At 46.7% G+C, this 20,828-nt stretch overlaps 1 long non-coding RNA gene across 1 annotated transcript; it reads left to right on the top strand.

The window, feature by feature from the left end:
• Window positions 1-76: 76 nt before the first annotated feature.
• On the top strand, window positions 77-15,164 carry LOC145511247 (uncharacterized). The gene is made up of 3 exons (XR_014057693.1): window positions 77-1,084; window positions 10,063-10,327; window positions 14,757-15,164. It is a non-coding gene; the product is annotated as an uncharacterized LOC145511247 (long non-coding RNA).
• Window positions 15,165-20,828: the final 5,664 nt, after the last annotated feature.

Raw genomic sequence — 20,828 nt, 5'->3', positions numbered from 1 at the left:
TCCCACTGCCCCGTGGGAGTTGTAGTGTTGGGTGGCGCGGCGGCGGGGCGGACTACAAATCCCGTGATGCCGCGCTGCTCCCGCGGCTGCGCGCGCGGAGCGGACCTGCTACCTGCGGCTCCGGCTGGGCCGGGGCGGTCGTGGGTGAGGGTTCGGCCTTGGGATGCTGAGAAATACCGTGAAGGAAAACAGCGTGGGGAGAGAGAAACTGGGGCAAAAAGGAAGAAGGCTGGGCAGTGAGGAGAGAAAACAGCCCTACTGATTAGAAAGCGCTCTGCCGGGAAAAGGAGCCGCAAGGCAAAGGCCCTGAGGGAGGACCCTTTTAAGAAGCGCAAAATGACCGCTCTGTGGACAGGTGTGCTAGGTGAAGTCCGAGAGGTAGCCAAGGACTAGGTCCTGTTGGATTTTATTCTAAGAAAAATGGGAAGTGGTTGAAAGATAGCAGAGGGATGATGGGCTATGTCTTAAGTTTTAGAAAGATGCCTCTGACTGCTGAGCGTGAATAGCCCAGAGAGGGGTCGCAAGGATAGAGAGGTTGTAAAGGTGGAGCCAAAGAGATTGTAGAGTTGAAGGTGATGGCAAGTGAGGAGTCGGATGCTAGTGTGACTGAAGGTGTCGTGAATTAGGAATGGTAGGAAATAGCCACGGGCCAGATCAGATAGTCTTGTAAATCATGGAATTCTTTCCAGAACAGTTGGGAGGCCCCACTTAAGTTTTACAAGGAATATTCAGCTGGCCATATGTGAATAGGCCGTAGAGGAGTGAGAATGGAAGCAGGCAGAGAGTGCAAGAAGCTGTTACAGAGATGGAGAGAGGTGCTGGAAATAGTAGATTGTAGTAGATTTGGGGGTCCTAATTTGAAGATAGAGCCAACAAGTAGTCTCTGAAAATTAAATTAGTTATCAAGAAGAAAAAGGGATTTTATTCAAGCCAAAGGATTATAACGGAGAAGCAGATTCTCAGAAAGCTCTGAGAAAGCTATTAGAAGTCGAAGGCATAGTAGGTACATTTTCAAGACGAGGATTGTACATCAAAATAACATACTGATGTTTTACATAGAGTTCACCAAGGATACACAACCCAGGTAAACACGTGCAAAGCAAGTCATGTGACCCCCTAAAGAGCTGAGAAAGCACAATGTTCTTATAAGAGGTTCCATTGCTAGCATCAAAAGAAAGAAAAAAATAAGTTGATCTTCACAGTTGAGCAGGCACTCCTGCCTTTGAGGAGCTGTGGTGAATATGTAATACGGGTGCACACTGCATGTCAGGGAGAGAAGGAGGAGGCCCAAACAAACAGAATTTAAAATTTAATTGTTTCCTTGTCTTGCCATAAAATACAAATTTTATATCATCATGGTCTTGTTAAGTGAAACGATGGTGGTGAAAGGATTGAGTTAAAGGATGGTGGTGCTCTTTACTGATCTGGGGAATCCTGCATGGCGAGCAAATTTGGCAGGGGTATGGTTTAGAGAAAATTAAGTCTCAATTTCCTTGAAACACTAGTGGCAGTGTTGACTGGCCAGTTGGCTAGTCCAGCCTAGAGTTCAGGCGGGAGCAGTGAAATACAGGCCACCATTGTCCAGGTGGTAATTAAAACCAAGGACCTGAATGAATGTATCTGGGAGGAGAGTGTAGATAGAGGACAAAGATCTAAGGACCATAACCTGGGTTACCCCAATATTTTGAGATGAAAAAAAGATCCAGCAAAGGAAACTTGAAAGTGACCATTGAGCAAAAGAAAAACCAAGAGATTATGTGTCCATAAAGCCAATTGAAAAATAGTGTTTCAACGGGATTGAATACTGCTGGGAGGTGGAATAAGACTGTCTTTCCATTCACAACAAAGGACTCTCTCCAAACCACTATTTCCTCATTTGCAAAGATGAAACAGGAGAAGTGCACCCATCTCGGGTTGTTAAAAGGTGTAAACATGCCTGGTGCATAAAGATCAAAGCCATCCCCCCATCCATCCAGCACTACCTCCCTCTCAGGTCAGCCGTGAGCATCAAACGAGCTGAGGAGGAGGAAGTGCTTTGCCAACCGTGCAGCACTCTGCAGAAGCCTAAACTACTGTGTGAATTTTTCCGTGTTCCTGCTACAAGGTGCTTTCACCCCAAATCAGCTTCAGTTCCAAAGTTCACATGAAAGGGGTTCGGAAGATTAAAAGTGTACCTTGTTTAACCTTTCTGATTCAGTTCTGCCTGTCACTTAGGCAATGATTACAAAACATAAAATGTGTACTCACAGAGCGTGTTTCTGCAAGTTTCATAGGCTCTGAAAACCACTGCCCTTCAGTCTTAATGAGAGGAGCCGAAGCCAGAGAGCACAGATGCCCCAGATTACTGACGTCTGCACTGCCAGAAGTCTTCACATCTACCTTCAGCCATGATGACCCAGTCACTTTAGCACCTGCTGTGTGCTTTGTCTCTAGAAGGAGAAAGCTGAGAACACAAGGACAGTGTCATCTTCGCCACTGTGACCTCAGATCTTGGGCAAGAGCCCCCAGTATATGGCAGGCCCTTCTAGGCACAGAGGAAAGCTACAGGAAGTGAGCAAGACAGCTCTAGTCCCTGTTCTCACAGAGCATAGTTTCAAGTACAAGGAAGATAAGAAAAGTAACATCCGCTGTGGTAAATGCCATGAGAGTGATGGCATGGTGTCTCTGAGAAATGAAACTTAAGATCAGGTTTTTTTTTTTTAATGTTTATTTGGCTGCTCCTCATCCTAACTGGGGCTTGTGGGATCTAGTTCCCAAACCAGGGATCCAACCCAGGGCCCCTGCTTTGGGTGGGTGGAGCCTTAGCCTCTGGACCACCAGCAAAGTCCCTAAGGTCAGATCTGGAGGCAGGAATGGAGCACTCTGACAGGATAGCCTGTGGGAAAACACCTGAGCCGGAAGACACCTTGACAGATTTGAGGAACAAAAAGGCCAGTGTGGCTGGAGCTTAGCAAGTGAGGCAGAGAGCACAGGAGACATGGTGAACCAGGTAGGCGGGACCCACTCCGATGGGCGTGTGAGAAGCTTGGCTTGCTTTCTGAGAGCAGTGGAGAGCCGGAAGAGTCTTGAAGCTAGGGAGCAGACCCAACTTAAAAGCTCATCCTGATTGCTGAGGGGTGACTGGCTGGCACCAAGCCCTGTGCCAAGCAGAGACGGAGGCGCTGTTTCAGCCTGCAGGATTCAGCTCCGAGCCAGAGGAAAGCCTTTCCTCTGCAAACAGGCTATCCACGAGGGTCCTTGGTCCACACAGGAAGCAGACTGGCATCATTTTTAAGTTTTGTTTCTCTATCAGTTATTGTTTGTTAATCAGGCTTCTCCTCTTTCAGCATATTTGAGAGCAGGATGGGTTAAGTTTGGGAAGGAGGGTGGCAGGCATCTGGAGGATGAAAAGAGCCAGAAGAATTCAAGGAGAAAAGGAGGGTGAGAAGCTCAGGCTGTGGAATTGGCAGGACACATTGCTGTTGTTGACCATTTTGAGAAGTAAAGAGTGGGGCAAAGACAGAGATCTGCAGACAGAGGGAACGTGCCCAGCATTTGTGAAAAAGGAAACAAGCTTGGAACCTAAGAGTGGGAGAAGGAAAGAATCTGTGGTCCTCAGAACTTCCCTGCACGAGAAGCAGCACATGAGTTAGCAGATCATTCTGTTGTCGGCGCTCTTGTTCACCACGTATCCTCACAGCCTCTCAGGTGTGCCCGCTGCTTCTGCTGCCTCCCTATTGCACCTGCACCTGTATCCCGGGTGCTAGGTAACTACGCTTCCCAGAACCCCCCGCCAGCTGGCTTCTGGGAGACCCAGGTGAGAGGGTGCTGCACAGATGGAGGAGGAAGCATCGTTTAGGATTGTGTGAAGTTGGCAGCAGGTGGGGATTCGGGGTGGGGGGTGGTGACAGGGAGTCACCTGCACTGCGCACAGTGGGGTGGGGTTCCACTCTGTGGCAGCACCTCAGGCAGGCTGGGCGGGAGTGTGGGCCCAGCCCTCGGCTGGGGCCAGCAGCAGCTTCCTCATCTCCAAGCTGCATCTCAGCGGCAGCTCCCTCATGCTCCAGCACATGCCCTTCCACACCCTTGAAGTCATTTCTTGGCTTTAAATCCCTCTCTGTGTGAAATATCTGAAGAAGTTTCTGCTTTCCTGATTGAACGTTGAGACATATGTAGTTGGTACAGGAAACAGACCCACAGAAATGGGGATCTGGAGCTGATGATATGATTGTGCTAGAGCAGAGATGACCTCCCTGGCAGCAGGCACTGGCCGAACAGTCACTTAGGCTATCACCTGCCACTGCCTGGGTGGACAACCCGCTGAAGGCAAGGCTGCCCCAAGGTGGTGGAGCCTTGTGAGATGGGCTTTTCCTGAGATGGGGAGATTTCAGAAAGAAAATTGAAAGCTCTGACTAAACTCTCAGAGCAAGCCCTCAGCCTTTCGTGATCTTTTGTAGCCTCAGGGCTGATGGGTCTAAAGGTCAGACCTGCCTGTAGTCTTACCTGAGACATAATTACCACAGAATTGGAGTCACAATTTCACCTGGGCTTTTCTGTGAAGTTAGGCTGTTTATTGGTAAGAGTGGGGTCCTGAACTTAGAAAAGTACAGTTGAGAGGATACTAGCAAACCTTTAACCACCCCCCATCCCTCTGAGCCTCTTTGTCAGAGAAAATGGCCCCTCTGCCTGCCTGAGATCACTCCTCCCTCACCCACTAGAAGTCCTCTTAATGAGCTCACTGTGCTTACCTGGAACAGGGATGCTGAGCCTTCTCAAGACACGCCTCTCATGAACTCCGGTCCATAACTACAGTCAGATCCCAGCATGCCCCTGGGAAGCAAGAGCAAAGCCCAGAGATGTTGACCCAATGAAAGAATTGCAGCATACTCACTGCTTTGATCATTGAAAACTTGAGGAGTATGTGGAGAATAGATTCTGATGACATCAGTCCAGGTGGACAGAGCTTAATGTAGGTTTGGCTGAATGTATCAGTGTAACTGATTTACCAGAGAGTTAGGGCTTCCCTGGTGGCTCAGAGGTTAAAGCGTCTGCCTGCAGTGTGGGAAACCTGGGTTCAATCCCTGGTTCGGGAAGATCCCCTGGAGAAGGAAATGGCAACCCACTCTAATATTCTTGCCTGGAGAATCCCATGGACGGAGGAGCCTGGTGGGCTACAGTCCATGGGGTCGCAAAGAGTCGGACACGACTGAGCAACTTAACTTTCACTTCCACTTTCTGGATTCAGAAGGGATTGGCAAACCACTTCAGTCTTCTTGCTTGAGAACCCCATGAACAGTATGAAAGGGTAAAAAAATATGACACTGAAAGATGAACTCCCCAGGTTGGTAGGTGCCCAATATGCTACTGGAGAGGAGTGGGAAAACAACTCCAGAAAGAATGAAGAGACAGGCCCGAAGCAAAAACAGCCCCCAGTTGTGGAAGTGACTGGTGATGGAAGTAAAGTCTGATGCTATAAAGAACAATATTGTATAGGAACCTGGAATGTTAGGTCCATGAATCAAGGTAAATTGAAAGTGGTCCGAGAGATGGAGATGGCAAGAGTGAACACCAACATTTCAGGAATCAGTGAACTAAAATGGACCGGAATGGCAAATTTAGTTCAGATGACCATTATAATCTACTACTGTGGGCAAGAATTCTTTGGAACAAATGGAGTAACCCTTATAGTCAACAAAAGAGTCCTAAATGCAGTACTTGGGTGCAGTCTCAAAAATGACACAATGATCTCTGTTCACTTCCAAGGCAAACCATTCAATATCACAGTAATTCAAGTCTATGCCTCAATCACTAATGCCAAAGAAGCTGAAGTTGAATGTTCTATGATGACCTACAAGACCTTCTAGTTCAGTTCAGTTCAGTCGCTCAGTAGTGTCTGACTCTCTGCGACCCCATGAATCACAGCATGCCAAGCCTCCCAGTCCATCACTACCTCCTGGAGTTTGCCCAAACTCATGTCCATCGAGTTGGTGATGCCATCCAGCCATCTCATCCTCTGTCATCCCCTTCTCCTCCTGCCCCCAATCCTTCCCATCATCAGCGTCTTTTCCAATGAATCAACTCTTCGCATGAAGTGGCCAAAGTATTGGAGTTTCAGCTTCAACATCAGTCCTTCCAATGAACACCCAGGGCTGATCTCCTTTAGGATGGACTGGTTGGATCTCCTTGCAGTCCAAGGGACTCTCAAGAGTTCTCCAACACCACAGTTCAAAAGCATCAATTTTTTGGCGCTCAGCTTTCCTCACAGTCCAACTCTCACATCCATACATGACTACTGGAAAAACCGTAGTCTTGACTAGATGGACTTTGTTGGCAAAGAAATGTCTCTGCTTTTTAGTATGCTATCTAGGTTGGTCATAACTTTCCTTCCAAGGAGTACCGTATTTTAACTTCTTGGCTGCAGTGACCATCTGCAGTGATTTTGGAGCCCCCAAAAATAAAGTCTGACACTGTTTTCACTGTTTCCCCGTCTATTTTCCATGAAGTGATGGGACCAAATGCCATGATCTTAGTGTTCTGAATGTTGAGCTTTAAGCAACTTTTTCACTCTTCTCTTTCACTTTCATCAAGAGGCTTTTTAGTTCCTCTTCACTTTCTGCCATAAGAGTGGTGTCATCTGCATATCTGAGGTTATTGATATTTCTCCCGGCAATCTTGATTCCAGCTTGTGCTTCTTCCAGCCCAGAATTTCTCATGATATAATCTGCGTATAAGTTAGATAAGCAGAGTGACAATATACAGCCGTGACGTACTCCTTTTCCTCTAGAACTAACACCAAAAAAAGATGTCCTTTTCATCATAGGCGAGTGGAATGTAAAAGTAGGAAGTCAAGATATACCTAGAGTAACAGACAAGTTTTGCCTTGGAGTACAAAATGAAGCAGGGCAAAGGCTAACAGAGTTTTGCCAAGAGAATGCACTGGTCATAGCAAACACCCTCTTCCAACAACACAAGAGACTACTCTACACATGAACATCACCAGATGGTCAATACTGAAATCAGATTGATTATATTTTTTGCAGCCAAAGATGGAGAAGCTCTATACAGTCAGCAAAAACAAGACCGGGAGCTGACTGTGGCTCAGATCATGAACTCCTTATTGCCAAACTCAGACTTGAAGAAAGTAGGGAAAAGCACTAGATCATTCAGGTATGATCTAAATCAAATCCCTTACGATTATACAGTGGAAGTGATAAACAGATACAAAGGGACTAGATCTGATAAGAGTGCCTGATGAACTATGGACAGAGGTTTGTGATATTGTACAGGAGGCGGTGATCAAGGCCATCCCCAAGAAAAAGAAATGCAAAAAGGCAAAATGGTTGTCTGAGGAGGCCTTACAAATACCTGAGAATAGAAGAGAAGCTAAAGGCAAAGGAGAAAAGAAAAGATATACCCATCTGAATGCAGAGTTCCAAATAATAGCAAGGAGAGATAAGAAAGCCTTCCTTAGTGATCAATGCAAAGAAATAGAGAAAAACAATAGAATGGGAAAGACTAGAGATCTCTTCAAGAAAATTAGAGACACCAAGGGAACATTTCATGCAAAGATGGGCACAATAAAGGACAGAAATGGTATGGACCTAACAGAAGGAGAAGATATTAAGAAGAGATGGCAAGAATACACAGAAGAACTGTACAAAAAAGATCTTCATGACCCAAATAAGCACAATGGTGTAATCACTCACCTAGAGCCAGACATCCTGGAGTGTGAAGTCAAGTGGGCCTTAGAAGCATGAACAAAGCTAGTCGAGGTAATGGAACTCCAGCTGAGCTATTTCAAATCCTCAAAGATGATGCTGTGAAAGTGCTGCACTCAATATACCAGCAAATTTGGAAAACTCAGCAGTGGCCACAGGACTGGAAAAGGTCAGTTTTCATCCCAATCCCAAAGAAAGGCAATGCCAAAGAATGTTCAAACTGCACAATTGCACTCTTCTCACACACTACCAAAGTAATGCTCAAACTTCTCCAAGCAAGGCTCCAACAGTACATGAACTGAGAACTTCCAGATATTCAGGCTGGATTTAGAAAAGGCAGAGGAGCCAGAGATCAAATTTCCAACATCCATTGGATCATATAAAAAGCAAAAGAGTTCCAGAAAAACATCTTCTGCTTTATTGACTATGCCAAAGCCTTTGACTGTGTGGATCACAACAAACTGTGGAAAATTCTGAAAGAGATGGGAATACCAGACCACCTTACCTGCCTTCTGAGAAATCTGTATGCAGGTCAAGAAGAAACAGTAAGAACTGGAAATAGGACAATGGACTGGTTCCAAATCGGGAAAGGAGTATGTCAAGGCTGTATATTGTCACCCTGCATATTTAACTTATATGCAGAGTACATCATGTGAGATGCTGGGCTGGATGAAGCTCAAGATGGAATCAAGATTGCTGGGAGAAATATCAGTAACCTCAGATATGCAGATAACACCCACCCTTATGGCAGAAAGCAAAGAGGAATTGAAGAGTCTTTTGATGAAAGTGAAAGAGAAGAGTGAAAAAGTTGGCTTAAAACCCAACATTAATAAAACAAAGATTATGGCATCCGGTCCCATCACTTCATAGCAAATAGATGGGAAAACAATGGAAACAGTGACAGACTTTATTTTCTTGGCTCCAAAATCACTGCAGATGGTGACTGCAGCCATGAAATTAAAAGACACCTGCTCCTTGGAAGAAAAGCTATGACCAACGTAGACAGCATATTAAGAAGCAGAGACGTTACTTTGCCGACAAAGATCTGTCTAGTCAAAGCTATGGTTTTTCCAAAGTCATGTATGGGTGTGAGAGTTCACTCAGTTCAGTTCAGTCACTCAGTGGTGTCCGACTCTGCGACCCCATGGACTGCAGCATGCCAGGCTTCCCTGTCCATCACCAACTCCTGGAGCTTACTCAAACTGTAAGAGATGGACCATCAAGAAAGCTGTGCACCAAAGAATTGATGCTTTTGGACTGTGGTGTTGGAGAAGACTCTTGAGAGTCCCTTGGACTGCAAGGAGATCAAACCAATCAATCCTAAAGGAAATCAGTCCTGAATATTTATTGGAAGGACTGATGCTGAAGCTCCAATATTTTGGCCACCTGATGTGAAGAACTGACTCGTTGGAAAAGACTAAGATGCTGGGAAAGATTGAAGGCAGGAGTGTTGCCCTAAAGGTCTAGGAGCGAGCAATGAGAATGAAAACAGAACATGAAATCTGGTGCAATGGGTCAGGGGACCTGCAGCCTCTATTGGACTGAGGTGCAGAGTCCACTCTGAGTCCAGCTTTTATTCCTGATTGCAGACTACAAAACTTCCTTTGCTCTATCTTTCCCAAGACACTACATTGACATAGTCCAGATCTCCTTGTTTTTACCCCAGGCCGTTCCCTTCTGGGATAGTCTTGGGAACAATCAGCAAGTGCGTAGGCAGTGTTCATACCTAACGAGCTGGTGTTCCAAGGTCCATGCTTTCATGATCCCAGTCATACTCCTTTCTAGGTTTGGCCTTGGGGTTTGTAACAAGACTATTAGTGTAAGAAAGACATGAAAAATAATCATCAACACAGTTTCTTGATAAATGCTGTTTTTCCAGGTGCTCTTTCTATGAAATTTCTCAAGGCTGTGAAAGCATATTATTAGAAATTCCCACTACACAGGAGGAGAAGGGGACGACAGAGGATGAGATGGTTGGGTGGCATCACCAACTCAATGGACATGCATTTGAGTAAGTTCTGGGAGTTGGTGATGGACAGGGAAGCCTGGCGTGCAGCAGTCCATGGGTTTGCAAAGAGTCTGACATGACTGGGTGACTGAACTGAACTGGATTCAGTGTGTTTTAACTCCAACAGCTGGGAGGGGCTTGATCACTTTGCTTAGCTGAGCTAGAGGCTCTCTGACCTTAAAAGATTACTTGAACCTCCTCTGAGTGTGCTTCTTTGACCCCTTCACCAGATAACCCCACAGATCTAGGGTAGGGTGTCTGGCGCAGGTCCTGGGAAGAGAATCCTAGCACAGATTCTGACGGGCATGGAGCAGAGATACAGCTGCTGAAAAGAACTACTCTCCACTTGAACCACAGCTCTGGATCTGCTGCTGGACATGGTAGAGCCCCAATACTGGACCCCACAAAAGTATGTGAGCTGAGCTGTGCGCCTCACCGCACTGCCCAGGGGAGGTCAGTGTGGGTGATGATGCCAGCCTCGAGCACATCTACGGAGCACAAGGAAGTCACGTGAAGAGGTGGCTGAGACTCCAGGACACCTCCGCGCCCCAAACCCCGACTCCCCACAGCGACGGCCTCAGGAGATTCTCTGTAGGCAGAAGAGTGCCAACCTAGGACCCAGGTAATAGACTGCTTTGTAAACGTGCTGGCACCAGGCACACTGGGAATGCTATGCCAAGCAGGTTCACCCAGTGTGCCTGAAAGGTAGAGGTGAAGGGGCTCCCCTAGAGGGCCACCTGCCTGGGCAGAGAGAAAGCCAAAGGTCAGGATCGACAGCAGTTCAGGGGCAGCAGCTAACTGGTGGTCTAGGAGCTTGGAAAGAACAAGATTGGAGACTTACAGACAAAAGCGTCTGGGGAAGGGGTTTGTGGGTGAGCTTGCCAAAATGAGGAGAGGTGTGAAGGTAAGTGTAGCCTGTGTGCATGCCCACCAAAGGGCTCCTACATGGGAGGCCTCTGGTAAACAAGTGGCAGAATGCCTCACTTGTGCACATCAGTTGCTCTCTCTCTGCAGCCACTCTCTGGCGCTGCCCAGTGCTTGCTCTATTGAGCTTACGCATGGTGGCTATGGCCCCATCTGGAGCTGATGCAGGAAGGATATCATCACGGACCTTCCATCTTTCTGCTCTGTCATTCTTGGAATGTTGGTTTTAGGCTTCATGCTTATTGCCTCATAGTTCCAAAAGGGCTGCTGCTGTTCCAGACTTCACTGCATTAGACAGGAATAAGAGGAAAGGGCCACAAGCAAAAGGCTCTTTGCTCGTTAGGTCTCAAGCCTTTGTCTTTTTCCTAAGGAAGAGAAGATCTCCTTAGGGGTCTTCCTCTTACATCTATTTGTCAGAATTGATTCACCCTGAGACCAATTACTGTCGGAAGAGAAGGAGACTGCTAGGATTGCTTTATACCAATTAAGATTTAACCCCTAGGGCTATCTTCCTGTGATCAAAGGATATCTGATCCCCACTGACAAAAATTGAAGGATGTGGGAGGTGAGGTTTGAGCCAAAGAATGATTGTAGATTAGAGAACAACCAGTATCTGCCAACGTTGGCAACATTTAAAATTCTGGAGATTTCACTTGTAAATCCATCTCAAAGAGTGGGAAGGTCAGGGGACATGACCCCACATTGCTTCATGGCAGAGTTGGTGGCTGTCATTAGATGAGTCACATACTCTTGGGTTTGCCACAGTTTCCAGCACTCTCTATCACTCACCTGTCTCCTTCATCATCTCCACTGCCTGCTTGACCCCTGTAAGCATTTGACTTTGTGATCCCACACTTAGGACATTGTTTTAGAGCCATCTGTTTGTGCATGTTTCTCCTACTGGACTGGCACAGTGTTTGGCTTGTAAGATGTAAATAAGGTGGAAAAGAAATAAGCCCTTGCTGGTAAGTCAAGCTATCACATTGCATGAGAGAAGTGGTAAAGACTTTACCATCACAAGGACCTAAATTACTAGCTCCCCCAGTCTGACTCTCACGTTCCTCCCCTGTAAGCTGAGGGTGATCACACCTGCTACCTGAGCATCACTGAGATGTTTGTATGATATAAAGAGAAGCTTGTATAATATAAAGCTGATATACATGTAAAGCCCCAGGCCAAAAAAAAAAAAAAAATAGAAGTTCCCTGTGCTGTCTCCAAGGAGGAGGAAAACTGAAGTTGAAATGAATTTGGGATGGAATTAGGCAGGAAGATTTTTTTAGAGCTGAAGCTACATCTTATTTTGCTTTGCATGGCTGGAAGTGCTTAATAAATATTGAATAAAGATAATAATGATCACTTAGCTCAATAGAATATAATTATACAAATTGTAAAAATATAATTATGCCAAGCTGTCATTACAGATAATGGCCTGAATACAGGGCTAATGTGGGCAAACCAGAGCCCACCATGGTGATGGTTGCCAGCAGGCAGGCAGCTTGCAGAGCTGCTCCAGAGATTCCTGTGGGGAGCGGAGGGGAGGGGGCTGGTGTCTGGTGGCTGGGGGGAGCAGTCTGGGCCCAGAGGAGAGGCTGGTGGTCCAGCATAGAGTAGTGGGAAGTCATCAGAGAGTTTCCAGCAGGAAAGTAACAAGAGCTGACATATACTTTTTGGGGAATAAAATTTTTATTATGGCAAAATATAAAATTTACCTTTTGAACCTTTTTTAAGTGTACAGTTCAGTAGCATTCACCCTGTTGTGCAGCCATCATCACCATCCATTTAGGACCTTTTCATCTTCCTGAACTGAAACTCTGTCCCTGTCAAACACCCACTCGCCACCCCCTCTCCCTTCAGCCCCTGGCCCCCACCATCCTACTTTCTGTCTCTATGATCAAGACTACACAAGGTCCCTTATATAAGTGGAATAATACAGCATTTGTTCTGTTGAGACTGGTTTATTTCACTGAGCATAATGACCTCAAGGCTCATCCATGTCAGAACTTCCCTCCTTTTCAAGACTGAGTAATATTCCATTGCATGGATGGAATTTGGTTTATTTGGTTTATCCATCTGTCCAAGGGTGCTTGGGTGGCTTTCACCTTTTGACTGTTGTAAATAATGCTGCTATGAGCATGGGTGTTCAAATATCGGTTCTGGTCTCTGTTTTTAACTGTTGGGTATATATATATATATATATATATATACACATACCCAGAAGTGAAGTTGCTGGCTGTTATTGTTCAGTCACTAAGTCATGTCTGACTCTTTGTGGACTGCAGCACACCAGGCTTCCCTGTCCTTCATTGTCTCCTGGAATTGCTCAAATTCATGTTCATTGAGCCAGTGATGCTATCTAACCATCTCATCCTCTGCTGCCCACTTCTCCTTTTGTCTTCAATCTTTGCTGGCATTAGCGTCTTTTCCAATGAGTCGGCTCTTGGAAACAAGTGGCCAAAGTATTGGAGCTTCAGCTTTAGCATCAGATGTGGATGGGGAGGAGAAAAGGAATCAAGAATGATTCCTTGGTTGTAGATTAGAGCAAATGGTGGTGCCCGTTTCTGGGATGGAAAGAATGGAGAAGGGACAGGTTTGGAGGCAGGAATGTCCAGAGTTCCCTTGAGGGCACAGATGCCCGGGAGACAGCCAGGAGGAAAGAATGGCAGCCACACCGTGGACACCCAGGCCTGGGGCCCAGGGGAGATTTCAGGGCTTGGGGGAGGAATGAATCTCAGGGCTGGATGGGTGACCTGTAGAGCCTGCAGACTGGCTGGGCAGTAAAGGAGAGAGAGTAGCTAGAGAAGAGATGTCCATGGAGTCAGCCCACCTGGTTATTCCATGCTTGGGGCCCGGAGGAGGAGGAGCTAGCAAAGGTGGCTGTAAGCTCCTGGGGAGATTGTGCCCGAGCATGGAAATCTCAGCAAACCCAGGGGCTGGGGTTCACCCTGAGCTGGTGCCCTGCGGCTGCAGGAGGAGCCGGGGCTGCAGGGGCCAACTAGGGAGCATCCTCCTTAGCCTTGGGAAGCCCCAGCCCCCCATGCAGCCCACTTCTGGCCCACCACTCTCCACCAGGACCCCCACATGTCCCTTCTTCCTTCCCTTCTTGCCCCTTGAAGGCTTTCCTAACTGCCTCCCCCGTGTACCTATCTCCTCTGACTCACCCCATGTTAGGAGCTAGAGCCAAGGAGCTAGAGCCAGCTCTATCCAAGGAGCTAGAGCCAGTGGAGCCCTTGCAGACTGCCAGTGTGTGTTTTTTTTTTTTTAATATAAATAATTTTTATTTATTTATTTTTCCACTTATCTTTGGCCGTGCTGGGTCTTCGTAGCGGTGTGTCCTTTTCTGTAATTGTGGCAAGCAGAGGTTACTCTCTATTGCAGTGTGCGGGTTTCTCATTGCTGTGGCTTCTCTTGTTGCTGAGCTCAGGCTCTAGGTCCTGTGGGTCCAGTAGTTGCAGCTCCCAGGCTCTCAAATACAGGCTCAATAGTTGTGGCTCGTAGGCTTAGTTACTCCACGGCATGTGGGATCTTCCCAGACCAGGGATCAAACCTGTGTCTCCTGCATTGGCAGGTGGGTTCTTTACCACTGAGCCACCAGGGAAGCCCCCTGTCAGTGTGTTTTATTCATCTCTGTTTTCCCAGGGCCCAGTATGGAGCCTGGAATGTGGATCTCTAGATGGAGAGAAGAAGGGATAATTTTAAAATTGTGTTTTCCATTACTGTTCTAATTTCTGTACCCTGATCCTGCACAATATGTACAATTATTAAGAATAACAAAAGATTTTAAAACACCCAGAGAAGTGGAAGTGGAATAAACATTAGTTTAGAATTGATAACAAAATGACAAAAGCAAAGTGCATTCACACATGCATTGGGTAAGATGGATGAGGTGCCCTTGGTGAGCAGCACTGGGCCAGGGGCTGAGGATGCCACTCTGCATGAAGACGCACAGTCATGGTCTCCAGTGGTGGAGAGAGCATGCAGTCACTGTCGCTTTCCCCCTGCTGCTGACGAGTTACATGGTACAGATTCTTTGGAGAACAGGTTGGCAGTTCTTAAAAAGTTATTACACGTGACCCAGCAGTTCCAGTCCCAATATTTACCCAAAGAAATGAATGCTTATGTCCACACAGATGATTGTCCTTGAATGTCCATATCAGCTTTACTCATAATGACTAAAGATGGAAACAACCCAAATGTCCACGAACAGATGGAGTGTAACAAATGGTGGCATGTCCATACAAGGGATTTAGCAACAAACAAAGAACCGCCAAGACACGCAGCAACCTGGATGAATCTCGAAAGCGTTATGTGAAGGAAAAGAAGCCAGATACAGAAAGGGACATGCTGCATGCCTCCACCTATCTGAGATTCCAGACCTGGCAGAGTGAATTTACACTGACAGAAAACAGACCCTCAGTGGCCTGCCAGGGTGCGGACGGGGCTGACTGTAGGAGGCATGATGGAAACGTCCTGTAATTTGATTGTGATGGTTGGTTACAAGGGTGTATATATTTGCCAAAACTCATTAAACTGCACACTTAAAATGGATGCCTTTTATCATATGAAATTATATCTTGATGAAGTTGGTTTTTTAAAAGAGGAAAGACGCTGTCCATGCTCTTATGAGCCAATGTGGGCAGAAGATGTAATTCAAGCAATGGCAGATATGCACACAGTCATGCACTGTGATCAGTGTCCTGAGAAAAGTGCACAGGGGCTCAGAAGGCACCCCACAGAGGGAGCCCCAAAAAGCAAGAGGCGGAGACACCACACTTGGGGGAGGCAAGGTAAGTTTCACAGTAGGGATGACTCTGACCTGGGACTTGGCAAGGTAAGTTTCACAGTAGGGATGACTCTGACCTGGGACTTGGCATTCTTCTTTTTTTTTTTTTGGCCGTGTGTCACGCTGTACTGGATCTTAGTGCGTGACTTGGGATTGAAACTGTGCCCCCTGCAGTGGAAGCGCTGAACCTTAACCACTGGACCGCCAGGGAAGTCCCACTTGGCATCCTTCTAGTCATCATCACAGGTAATCTTTTTCTTTCTCAAAAACAACACTTCTTGAGTTTAGAGAAAAATGAGAGGAAGACCCACCACGCTGCCTCACACAGATCTTGGCCGCTGCCCCTCCAGACCTTCTGCCTGGAGCTGGGCCTTGAGGCTGAACAGGAAGGAGTTCCCCAGCTGCCTAGAGGGGGAAAGGCAAGCTGAGCAGAAGGAACAGCCTGTGTGAAGACGGGGTGCCAGGTATACTCCAGGCAGAAGCTCCACTAGGAGCCATGCTCCCGAGGCTGGCTGGGTTAATGCCCACATTGGAGAGGACAGGTCAGGCTCTCAGCTGTGGTTGGGGGTGCAAAGAGGGAGTGGCCAGGACCCAAATTCCTGATGGTGGAAGGTGGAGAGGAGATGGAAAGGGGTTCAGGGTCTGGCTTTGATGTGGAAATCTTACCATCATCCCCATGGGTCCATGCCTTCCCTCTGGCTTACAGAATTTACCTCTTGATTCACAAACCACAAAACTCTTCATTCCAAGCAACAGCAATTAGGCTTAGAAATAATTGGGGGAATCATGTCCCCCAGGGCACTCATGTGTTGCCCACATGGCCTGATTCCTCTCCAGGCGGGCCTGCTGTCTCTGAGTCACTAACACCCCTATTGTCTCTCTCCTTTTTGTGTCTCTCATCAGAACCCAGCACTTTCCTGGGTCTGGGTTATGGGCAGGCTGGAAACTCAGCATGGCTTGTTTTGTGGGTGGTCCCTAGGTGGTACAGAAGGAGACAGCTGGGGATCTGTCCTGCTGAGAGCTTGTGTGAGGTGGGGAGTTTTTCCTTCAGTGAGGGTTGCATGGAGCTTTCAGTCACTCACAGATCAGCCTGCACTGCGAACCTTCTACCCCAGCTCCTGGGAACAGAACTCAGCCCAGCTGGAGGCATTTGCAAACCTCTTGACCTCAGACCTAGAAAACTGCTCCAGGATCTGAATGCGTTTCAGTGCAGCGTCCTAGGGGCCTCAGCCCTTCCTGACCCCACCAGTGGCCTCTGGGAGCACTTTTGAAAAAAAATTTTAATTAATTAGTTAATTTATTTTTGGCCACACAGCTTATGTAATCTTAGTTCCCCCACCAGGGATTGAACCCAGGCCCCTGGCAGTGAAAGCCCAGAGTCTTAACCACTGGGCTTCCAGGGAATTCTCTGGGAGTGCTTTTTGTCCTGCTGCTCATTTGGGTGCTCAGTTTTATTATTCGCCAAGAAGGAGTTTTTTTGGAGAAGGAAATGGTAACCCACTCCAGTATTCTTACCTGCAGAATTCCATGGACAGAAGAGCCTGGCAGGCTACAGTCCATGGGTCCTAAAGAGTTGGACATGACTGAGCGACTATCACTTGGAGAGGGGTTTGCTGGTCTGTGAGGCACAGGGCAGGTTGCTCTGGCTCTCTGCCCATTCCACCCCCCAGCCATAAAAGAACAACCCCCACTGAAGCCTGGTATGAGGATCTAGAGAGTCAGCCCCAGTGCCTGGCACAGAGCAGGCAGTAGATAACTATCTTACCATCCATCCATTCAAGCATTTTGCCCTGTGATTAAGCACCTGAGTGTTTGCATATGTCCTGGTTTGTATAGAAGGCTCTGGTTTACATCTTTTGAGTCAGAGTGGTAATTAACAACTCCCCCCCCACCCCTGCCCACTCTCAAAAGTGTCCTAACTAGGCTGAAAAATGATATTGTTACCATAGCATGAGCCAACCAACTTGATCCTTTCTCATCTCAGAAGGAAAAGGAAGAGAGCTTGTTTTGTGTCGTTTTATAGACTGGGAGTGAGCCAGCATCCCACAGAGAGGGGTTCCGGATAGGCAGATGGCTTCCAGGGCTGGGTTGGGGTGCTAGAGGGCCCAATGATCAAGTTTACATCCCTTATGAGACAAGATGCTTAGCCTTTAGGGTAATCCTTCCTTTTTTTCCTTTTTAAAGAAGTCTTTTGTACAATATATATACATATATATATATATATACACCCCACTCCAGTACTCTTGCCTGGAAAATCCCATGGGCGGGGGAGCCTGGTGGGCTACAGCCCATGGGGTCGCTAAGAGTTGGACACGACTGAGCGACTTCACTTTCACTTTTCCCTTTCATGCACTGGAGAAGGAAATGGCAACCCACTCTAGTATTCTTGCCTGGAGAATCCCAGGGACGGCGGAGCCTGGTGGGCTGCCGTCTATGGGGTTGCACAGGGTCGGACACGACTGAAGCGACTTAGCAGCAGCATATATACACACACACACACACACATATATGTACACATAATTATATATGGTTTTTTTTTTTGGTAAGAATATCTCTCTTGGGACTCCTTTGCCTTAGTTTCAAGCAACAAGCAAACATACAGGAACTCCAGCTAACATGGTGAGCACATTCAGGAAAAGCCAGTTGGGGGCAGAGACAGCACTGTTGCCTCCTTAAGAGTTGGGAGGGCCATGTCAGCATCTCAGGCACCTGTGTCATCAGGTTTGCCCGACTTCCTTTGGGGTCTGAAGGAGGCCTGAGCCCCAACACAGGGGATGTGAACGCCATGAGACGCCACAGAACTCCCTTCAGCCTGGAATCATGTTGGCTCAGTGTGGCCACCCTGTGGGAGGTCCTGCTGATCAGAGGCTCTCAGGGAGATTTTCAGAGGGTTTCTTTAATAAGGATGATGAGATGAAGCAGTGATTCCTTAATGAGCAAGGCTTCTGTAGAAAGGCTCTCAGACACTCCATGAGGGTTCAACTGCTCCAACTTACTGAATGGCTCTCTTGTGTTTGTATCTGAGGCCTCCAAAGGCCTTGGATCCAAGAACTCTGCCCCTGGGAATGTCTCTAAGGAAATCTCCTGAAATTTGGAAAGATCACTATGCACAAAGATGTTCATAACAGTATTGTTTATAACAGTGAAAGTGGGACAGTTCAGCTGTCCAGTGATAGGTATTGGGTTAAACGCACTGTGGCGTAGCCTTGACATGTTTAAGTACTGTCATGACTTCCATTACCTCTTCCCATTAATCTGGCTGAATTTGTTTTCAGGGGGTATGGGGGAGAAAATGGAATTATTAATATCAGAAATAAAAACTTCACATAAAGTTTTTGGAAATGATGTGTACACATAACTGGCAATAGCATGGGAAATGCTTTTGTTAAACAGGAGCAAGGCTATGACATCATACACACACTGTGATCATAACCAGGTTGGCTGGAAACTTGGGGCAGAAAGAGCTTTGGGGAAATAATTTTCCATGATTACCCCCAGATTTCTGCGTGAGTTTGATATTATTGAATTGTTAGGTAGTTAGAACAGGAAAAAGGAGTCCAGAATGGCAGTGGCTAAAAGCAAGGAAGGGAAAAGCCCATGAAAATAGAACAAAGGAAGGTCCAAGGACTGGAGTGAGAACCTCAGGTAAAACAAACAGCTCTCTTGGCTAGCCCAATTTGCATAGGGCAGGCCCAAGGGGAGGAAAAAACATAAAAAGAGGAGCCAAAATTGGGCCGGGGGCCTTTCTTCTCTTCTCATCTTCTGGGTCGACATGCCCTCATGCCTCGAGGATGTATTTTCCTTTACTTTCTAAATAAAACGGAGCTGTAACACTGGTCCATCCAAGGGGTGTAACACTGGTCTGCCTGAGGGCTGTAATGCTGGTCCATCCGTCGCTTCAAATTTTTGTTGTGACGAGAAAAGCTGAGGAAGATTACAAACTCCTCTGACAGAGTTAACAAGACATGTTAAAATTCTTTACTGCTATATATCACAGAGAACTATATTCAATATCGTATGATAAAAATGGTAAAAATGTATATATATATATATGACTGAATCACTTTGCTGCACAGCAGTAATTAGCACAACATTGTAAACCAACTCTACTTCAAGTTAAAAAATAATAAAAATTTGCATATTTATAGTCATGTGATAGAAACTTCTAGTAATTTTGCATCATGGCTTTAAAAATGTTTTTAAAAGACAAATGAAATATGTTCAGTGAATGAAAAAAAAGAATATGTCTTTAAATTGAAACACACATGAGACAAAGTTATGTATGGTGGTGATGAAAATGTGACAAGGGGTTCACAGGAGCTTTGTTGCTTTGTGTGTTCCCAAGGAGCAACAGCTCAGGATTTGCTAATTCAGTGACTTAAAAAACTACCTCCAGTAACGAGTGTCAACTCTTGCTATAGCTTCCCAGGTGGCTCAGTGGTAAAAGGTCCACCTGCTAATGTAGGAGACCCAGGTTCAATCCATGGGTCGGGAAGATCCCCTAGAGAAGGAAGTGGCGACCCACTCCAGTGTTCTTGCCTGGGAAATCCCATAGACAGAGGAACCTGGTGGGCTACAGTCCATGGGACCAAAAAAGAGTCAGACATGACTGAGTGACTGAACAAAAACAGTATCATAAAGCAAACAAAGCAGTCGTGCTCTGGTGGTGAGGTTGCCAAGCCCTACTCCAGGGCCCTTCTGTGAAATGGTGACATCCCTCGACCGCCACATGGGACCCACTTGCCAAGCCTGCAGCTGGCCGTGCCCCACCACATCCCTGGGCATGTTCCTGAACTCTGTTGCCTCTCTGTGTCCTCACCTGTAAAATGAGATTCACATGTCCCTAGTGGAGAGACAGCTATGTAACCACCCCCATCCCCCAGGTGCCCAGCTCTTTCCTGTGCTCAGTTGATGTGTTCCCTCCAGAAAGATGATCCTCTGTCTCTCTCACCAGCCCTGGTGACATGAAAGCTCAGAGCAGCCCCACACCTTGTCTGGAGTCATGTGACACAGAACAGGCAGGATTATGATTCAAATTCAGGGCTCCCTGACTCTGAAGACAGTTCTTCCTGCTAGGTGAGTCTTGTTCTTTCTGCATCTTTTTTGGACTCACTCACAGGTTACATTGTGTGTAAGTTGGCTCCTGGAACACCCCCTTCTCTTTTCTGAACTGTAGCCGTAAGGCCCACACCTCCAAGGAGAGTTTAGAAATTAAAAAAATTTTTCTATATCCCTCCACTATCCCAGCCCCATGGTTTTCACTTGTGTAAATTCCCTCCCAAGTGTTTACCACGTGCACATGTATTTTATGTGTTGCCTTCTTGCCCTTTGTCCAATTCAGCATCCTGCATATTTGCTTGATATTAAAGTATTTCTCTTGCTCCTTTTGGACTTCCCTGGTGGCTTAGATGGTAAAGAA

The sequence above is a fragment of the Giraffa tippelskirchi genome, chromosome 6, assembly GCF_054371585.1.
Source record: "Giraffa tippelskirchi isolate mGirTip1 chromosome 6, T2T-mGirTip1v1.2.pri, whole genome shotgun sequence".
In the NCBI taxonomy this organism is placed as follows: domain Eukaryota; kingdom Metazoa; phylum Chordata; class Mammalia; order Artiodactyla; family Giraffidae; genus Giraffa; species Giraffa tippelskirchi.
The sequence above is the reverse complement of the archived record's forward strand: the minus strand, read 5'-3'. Positions and strand labels throughout refer to the sequence as shown.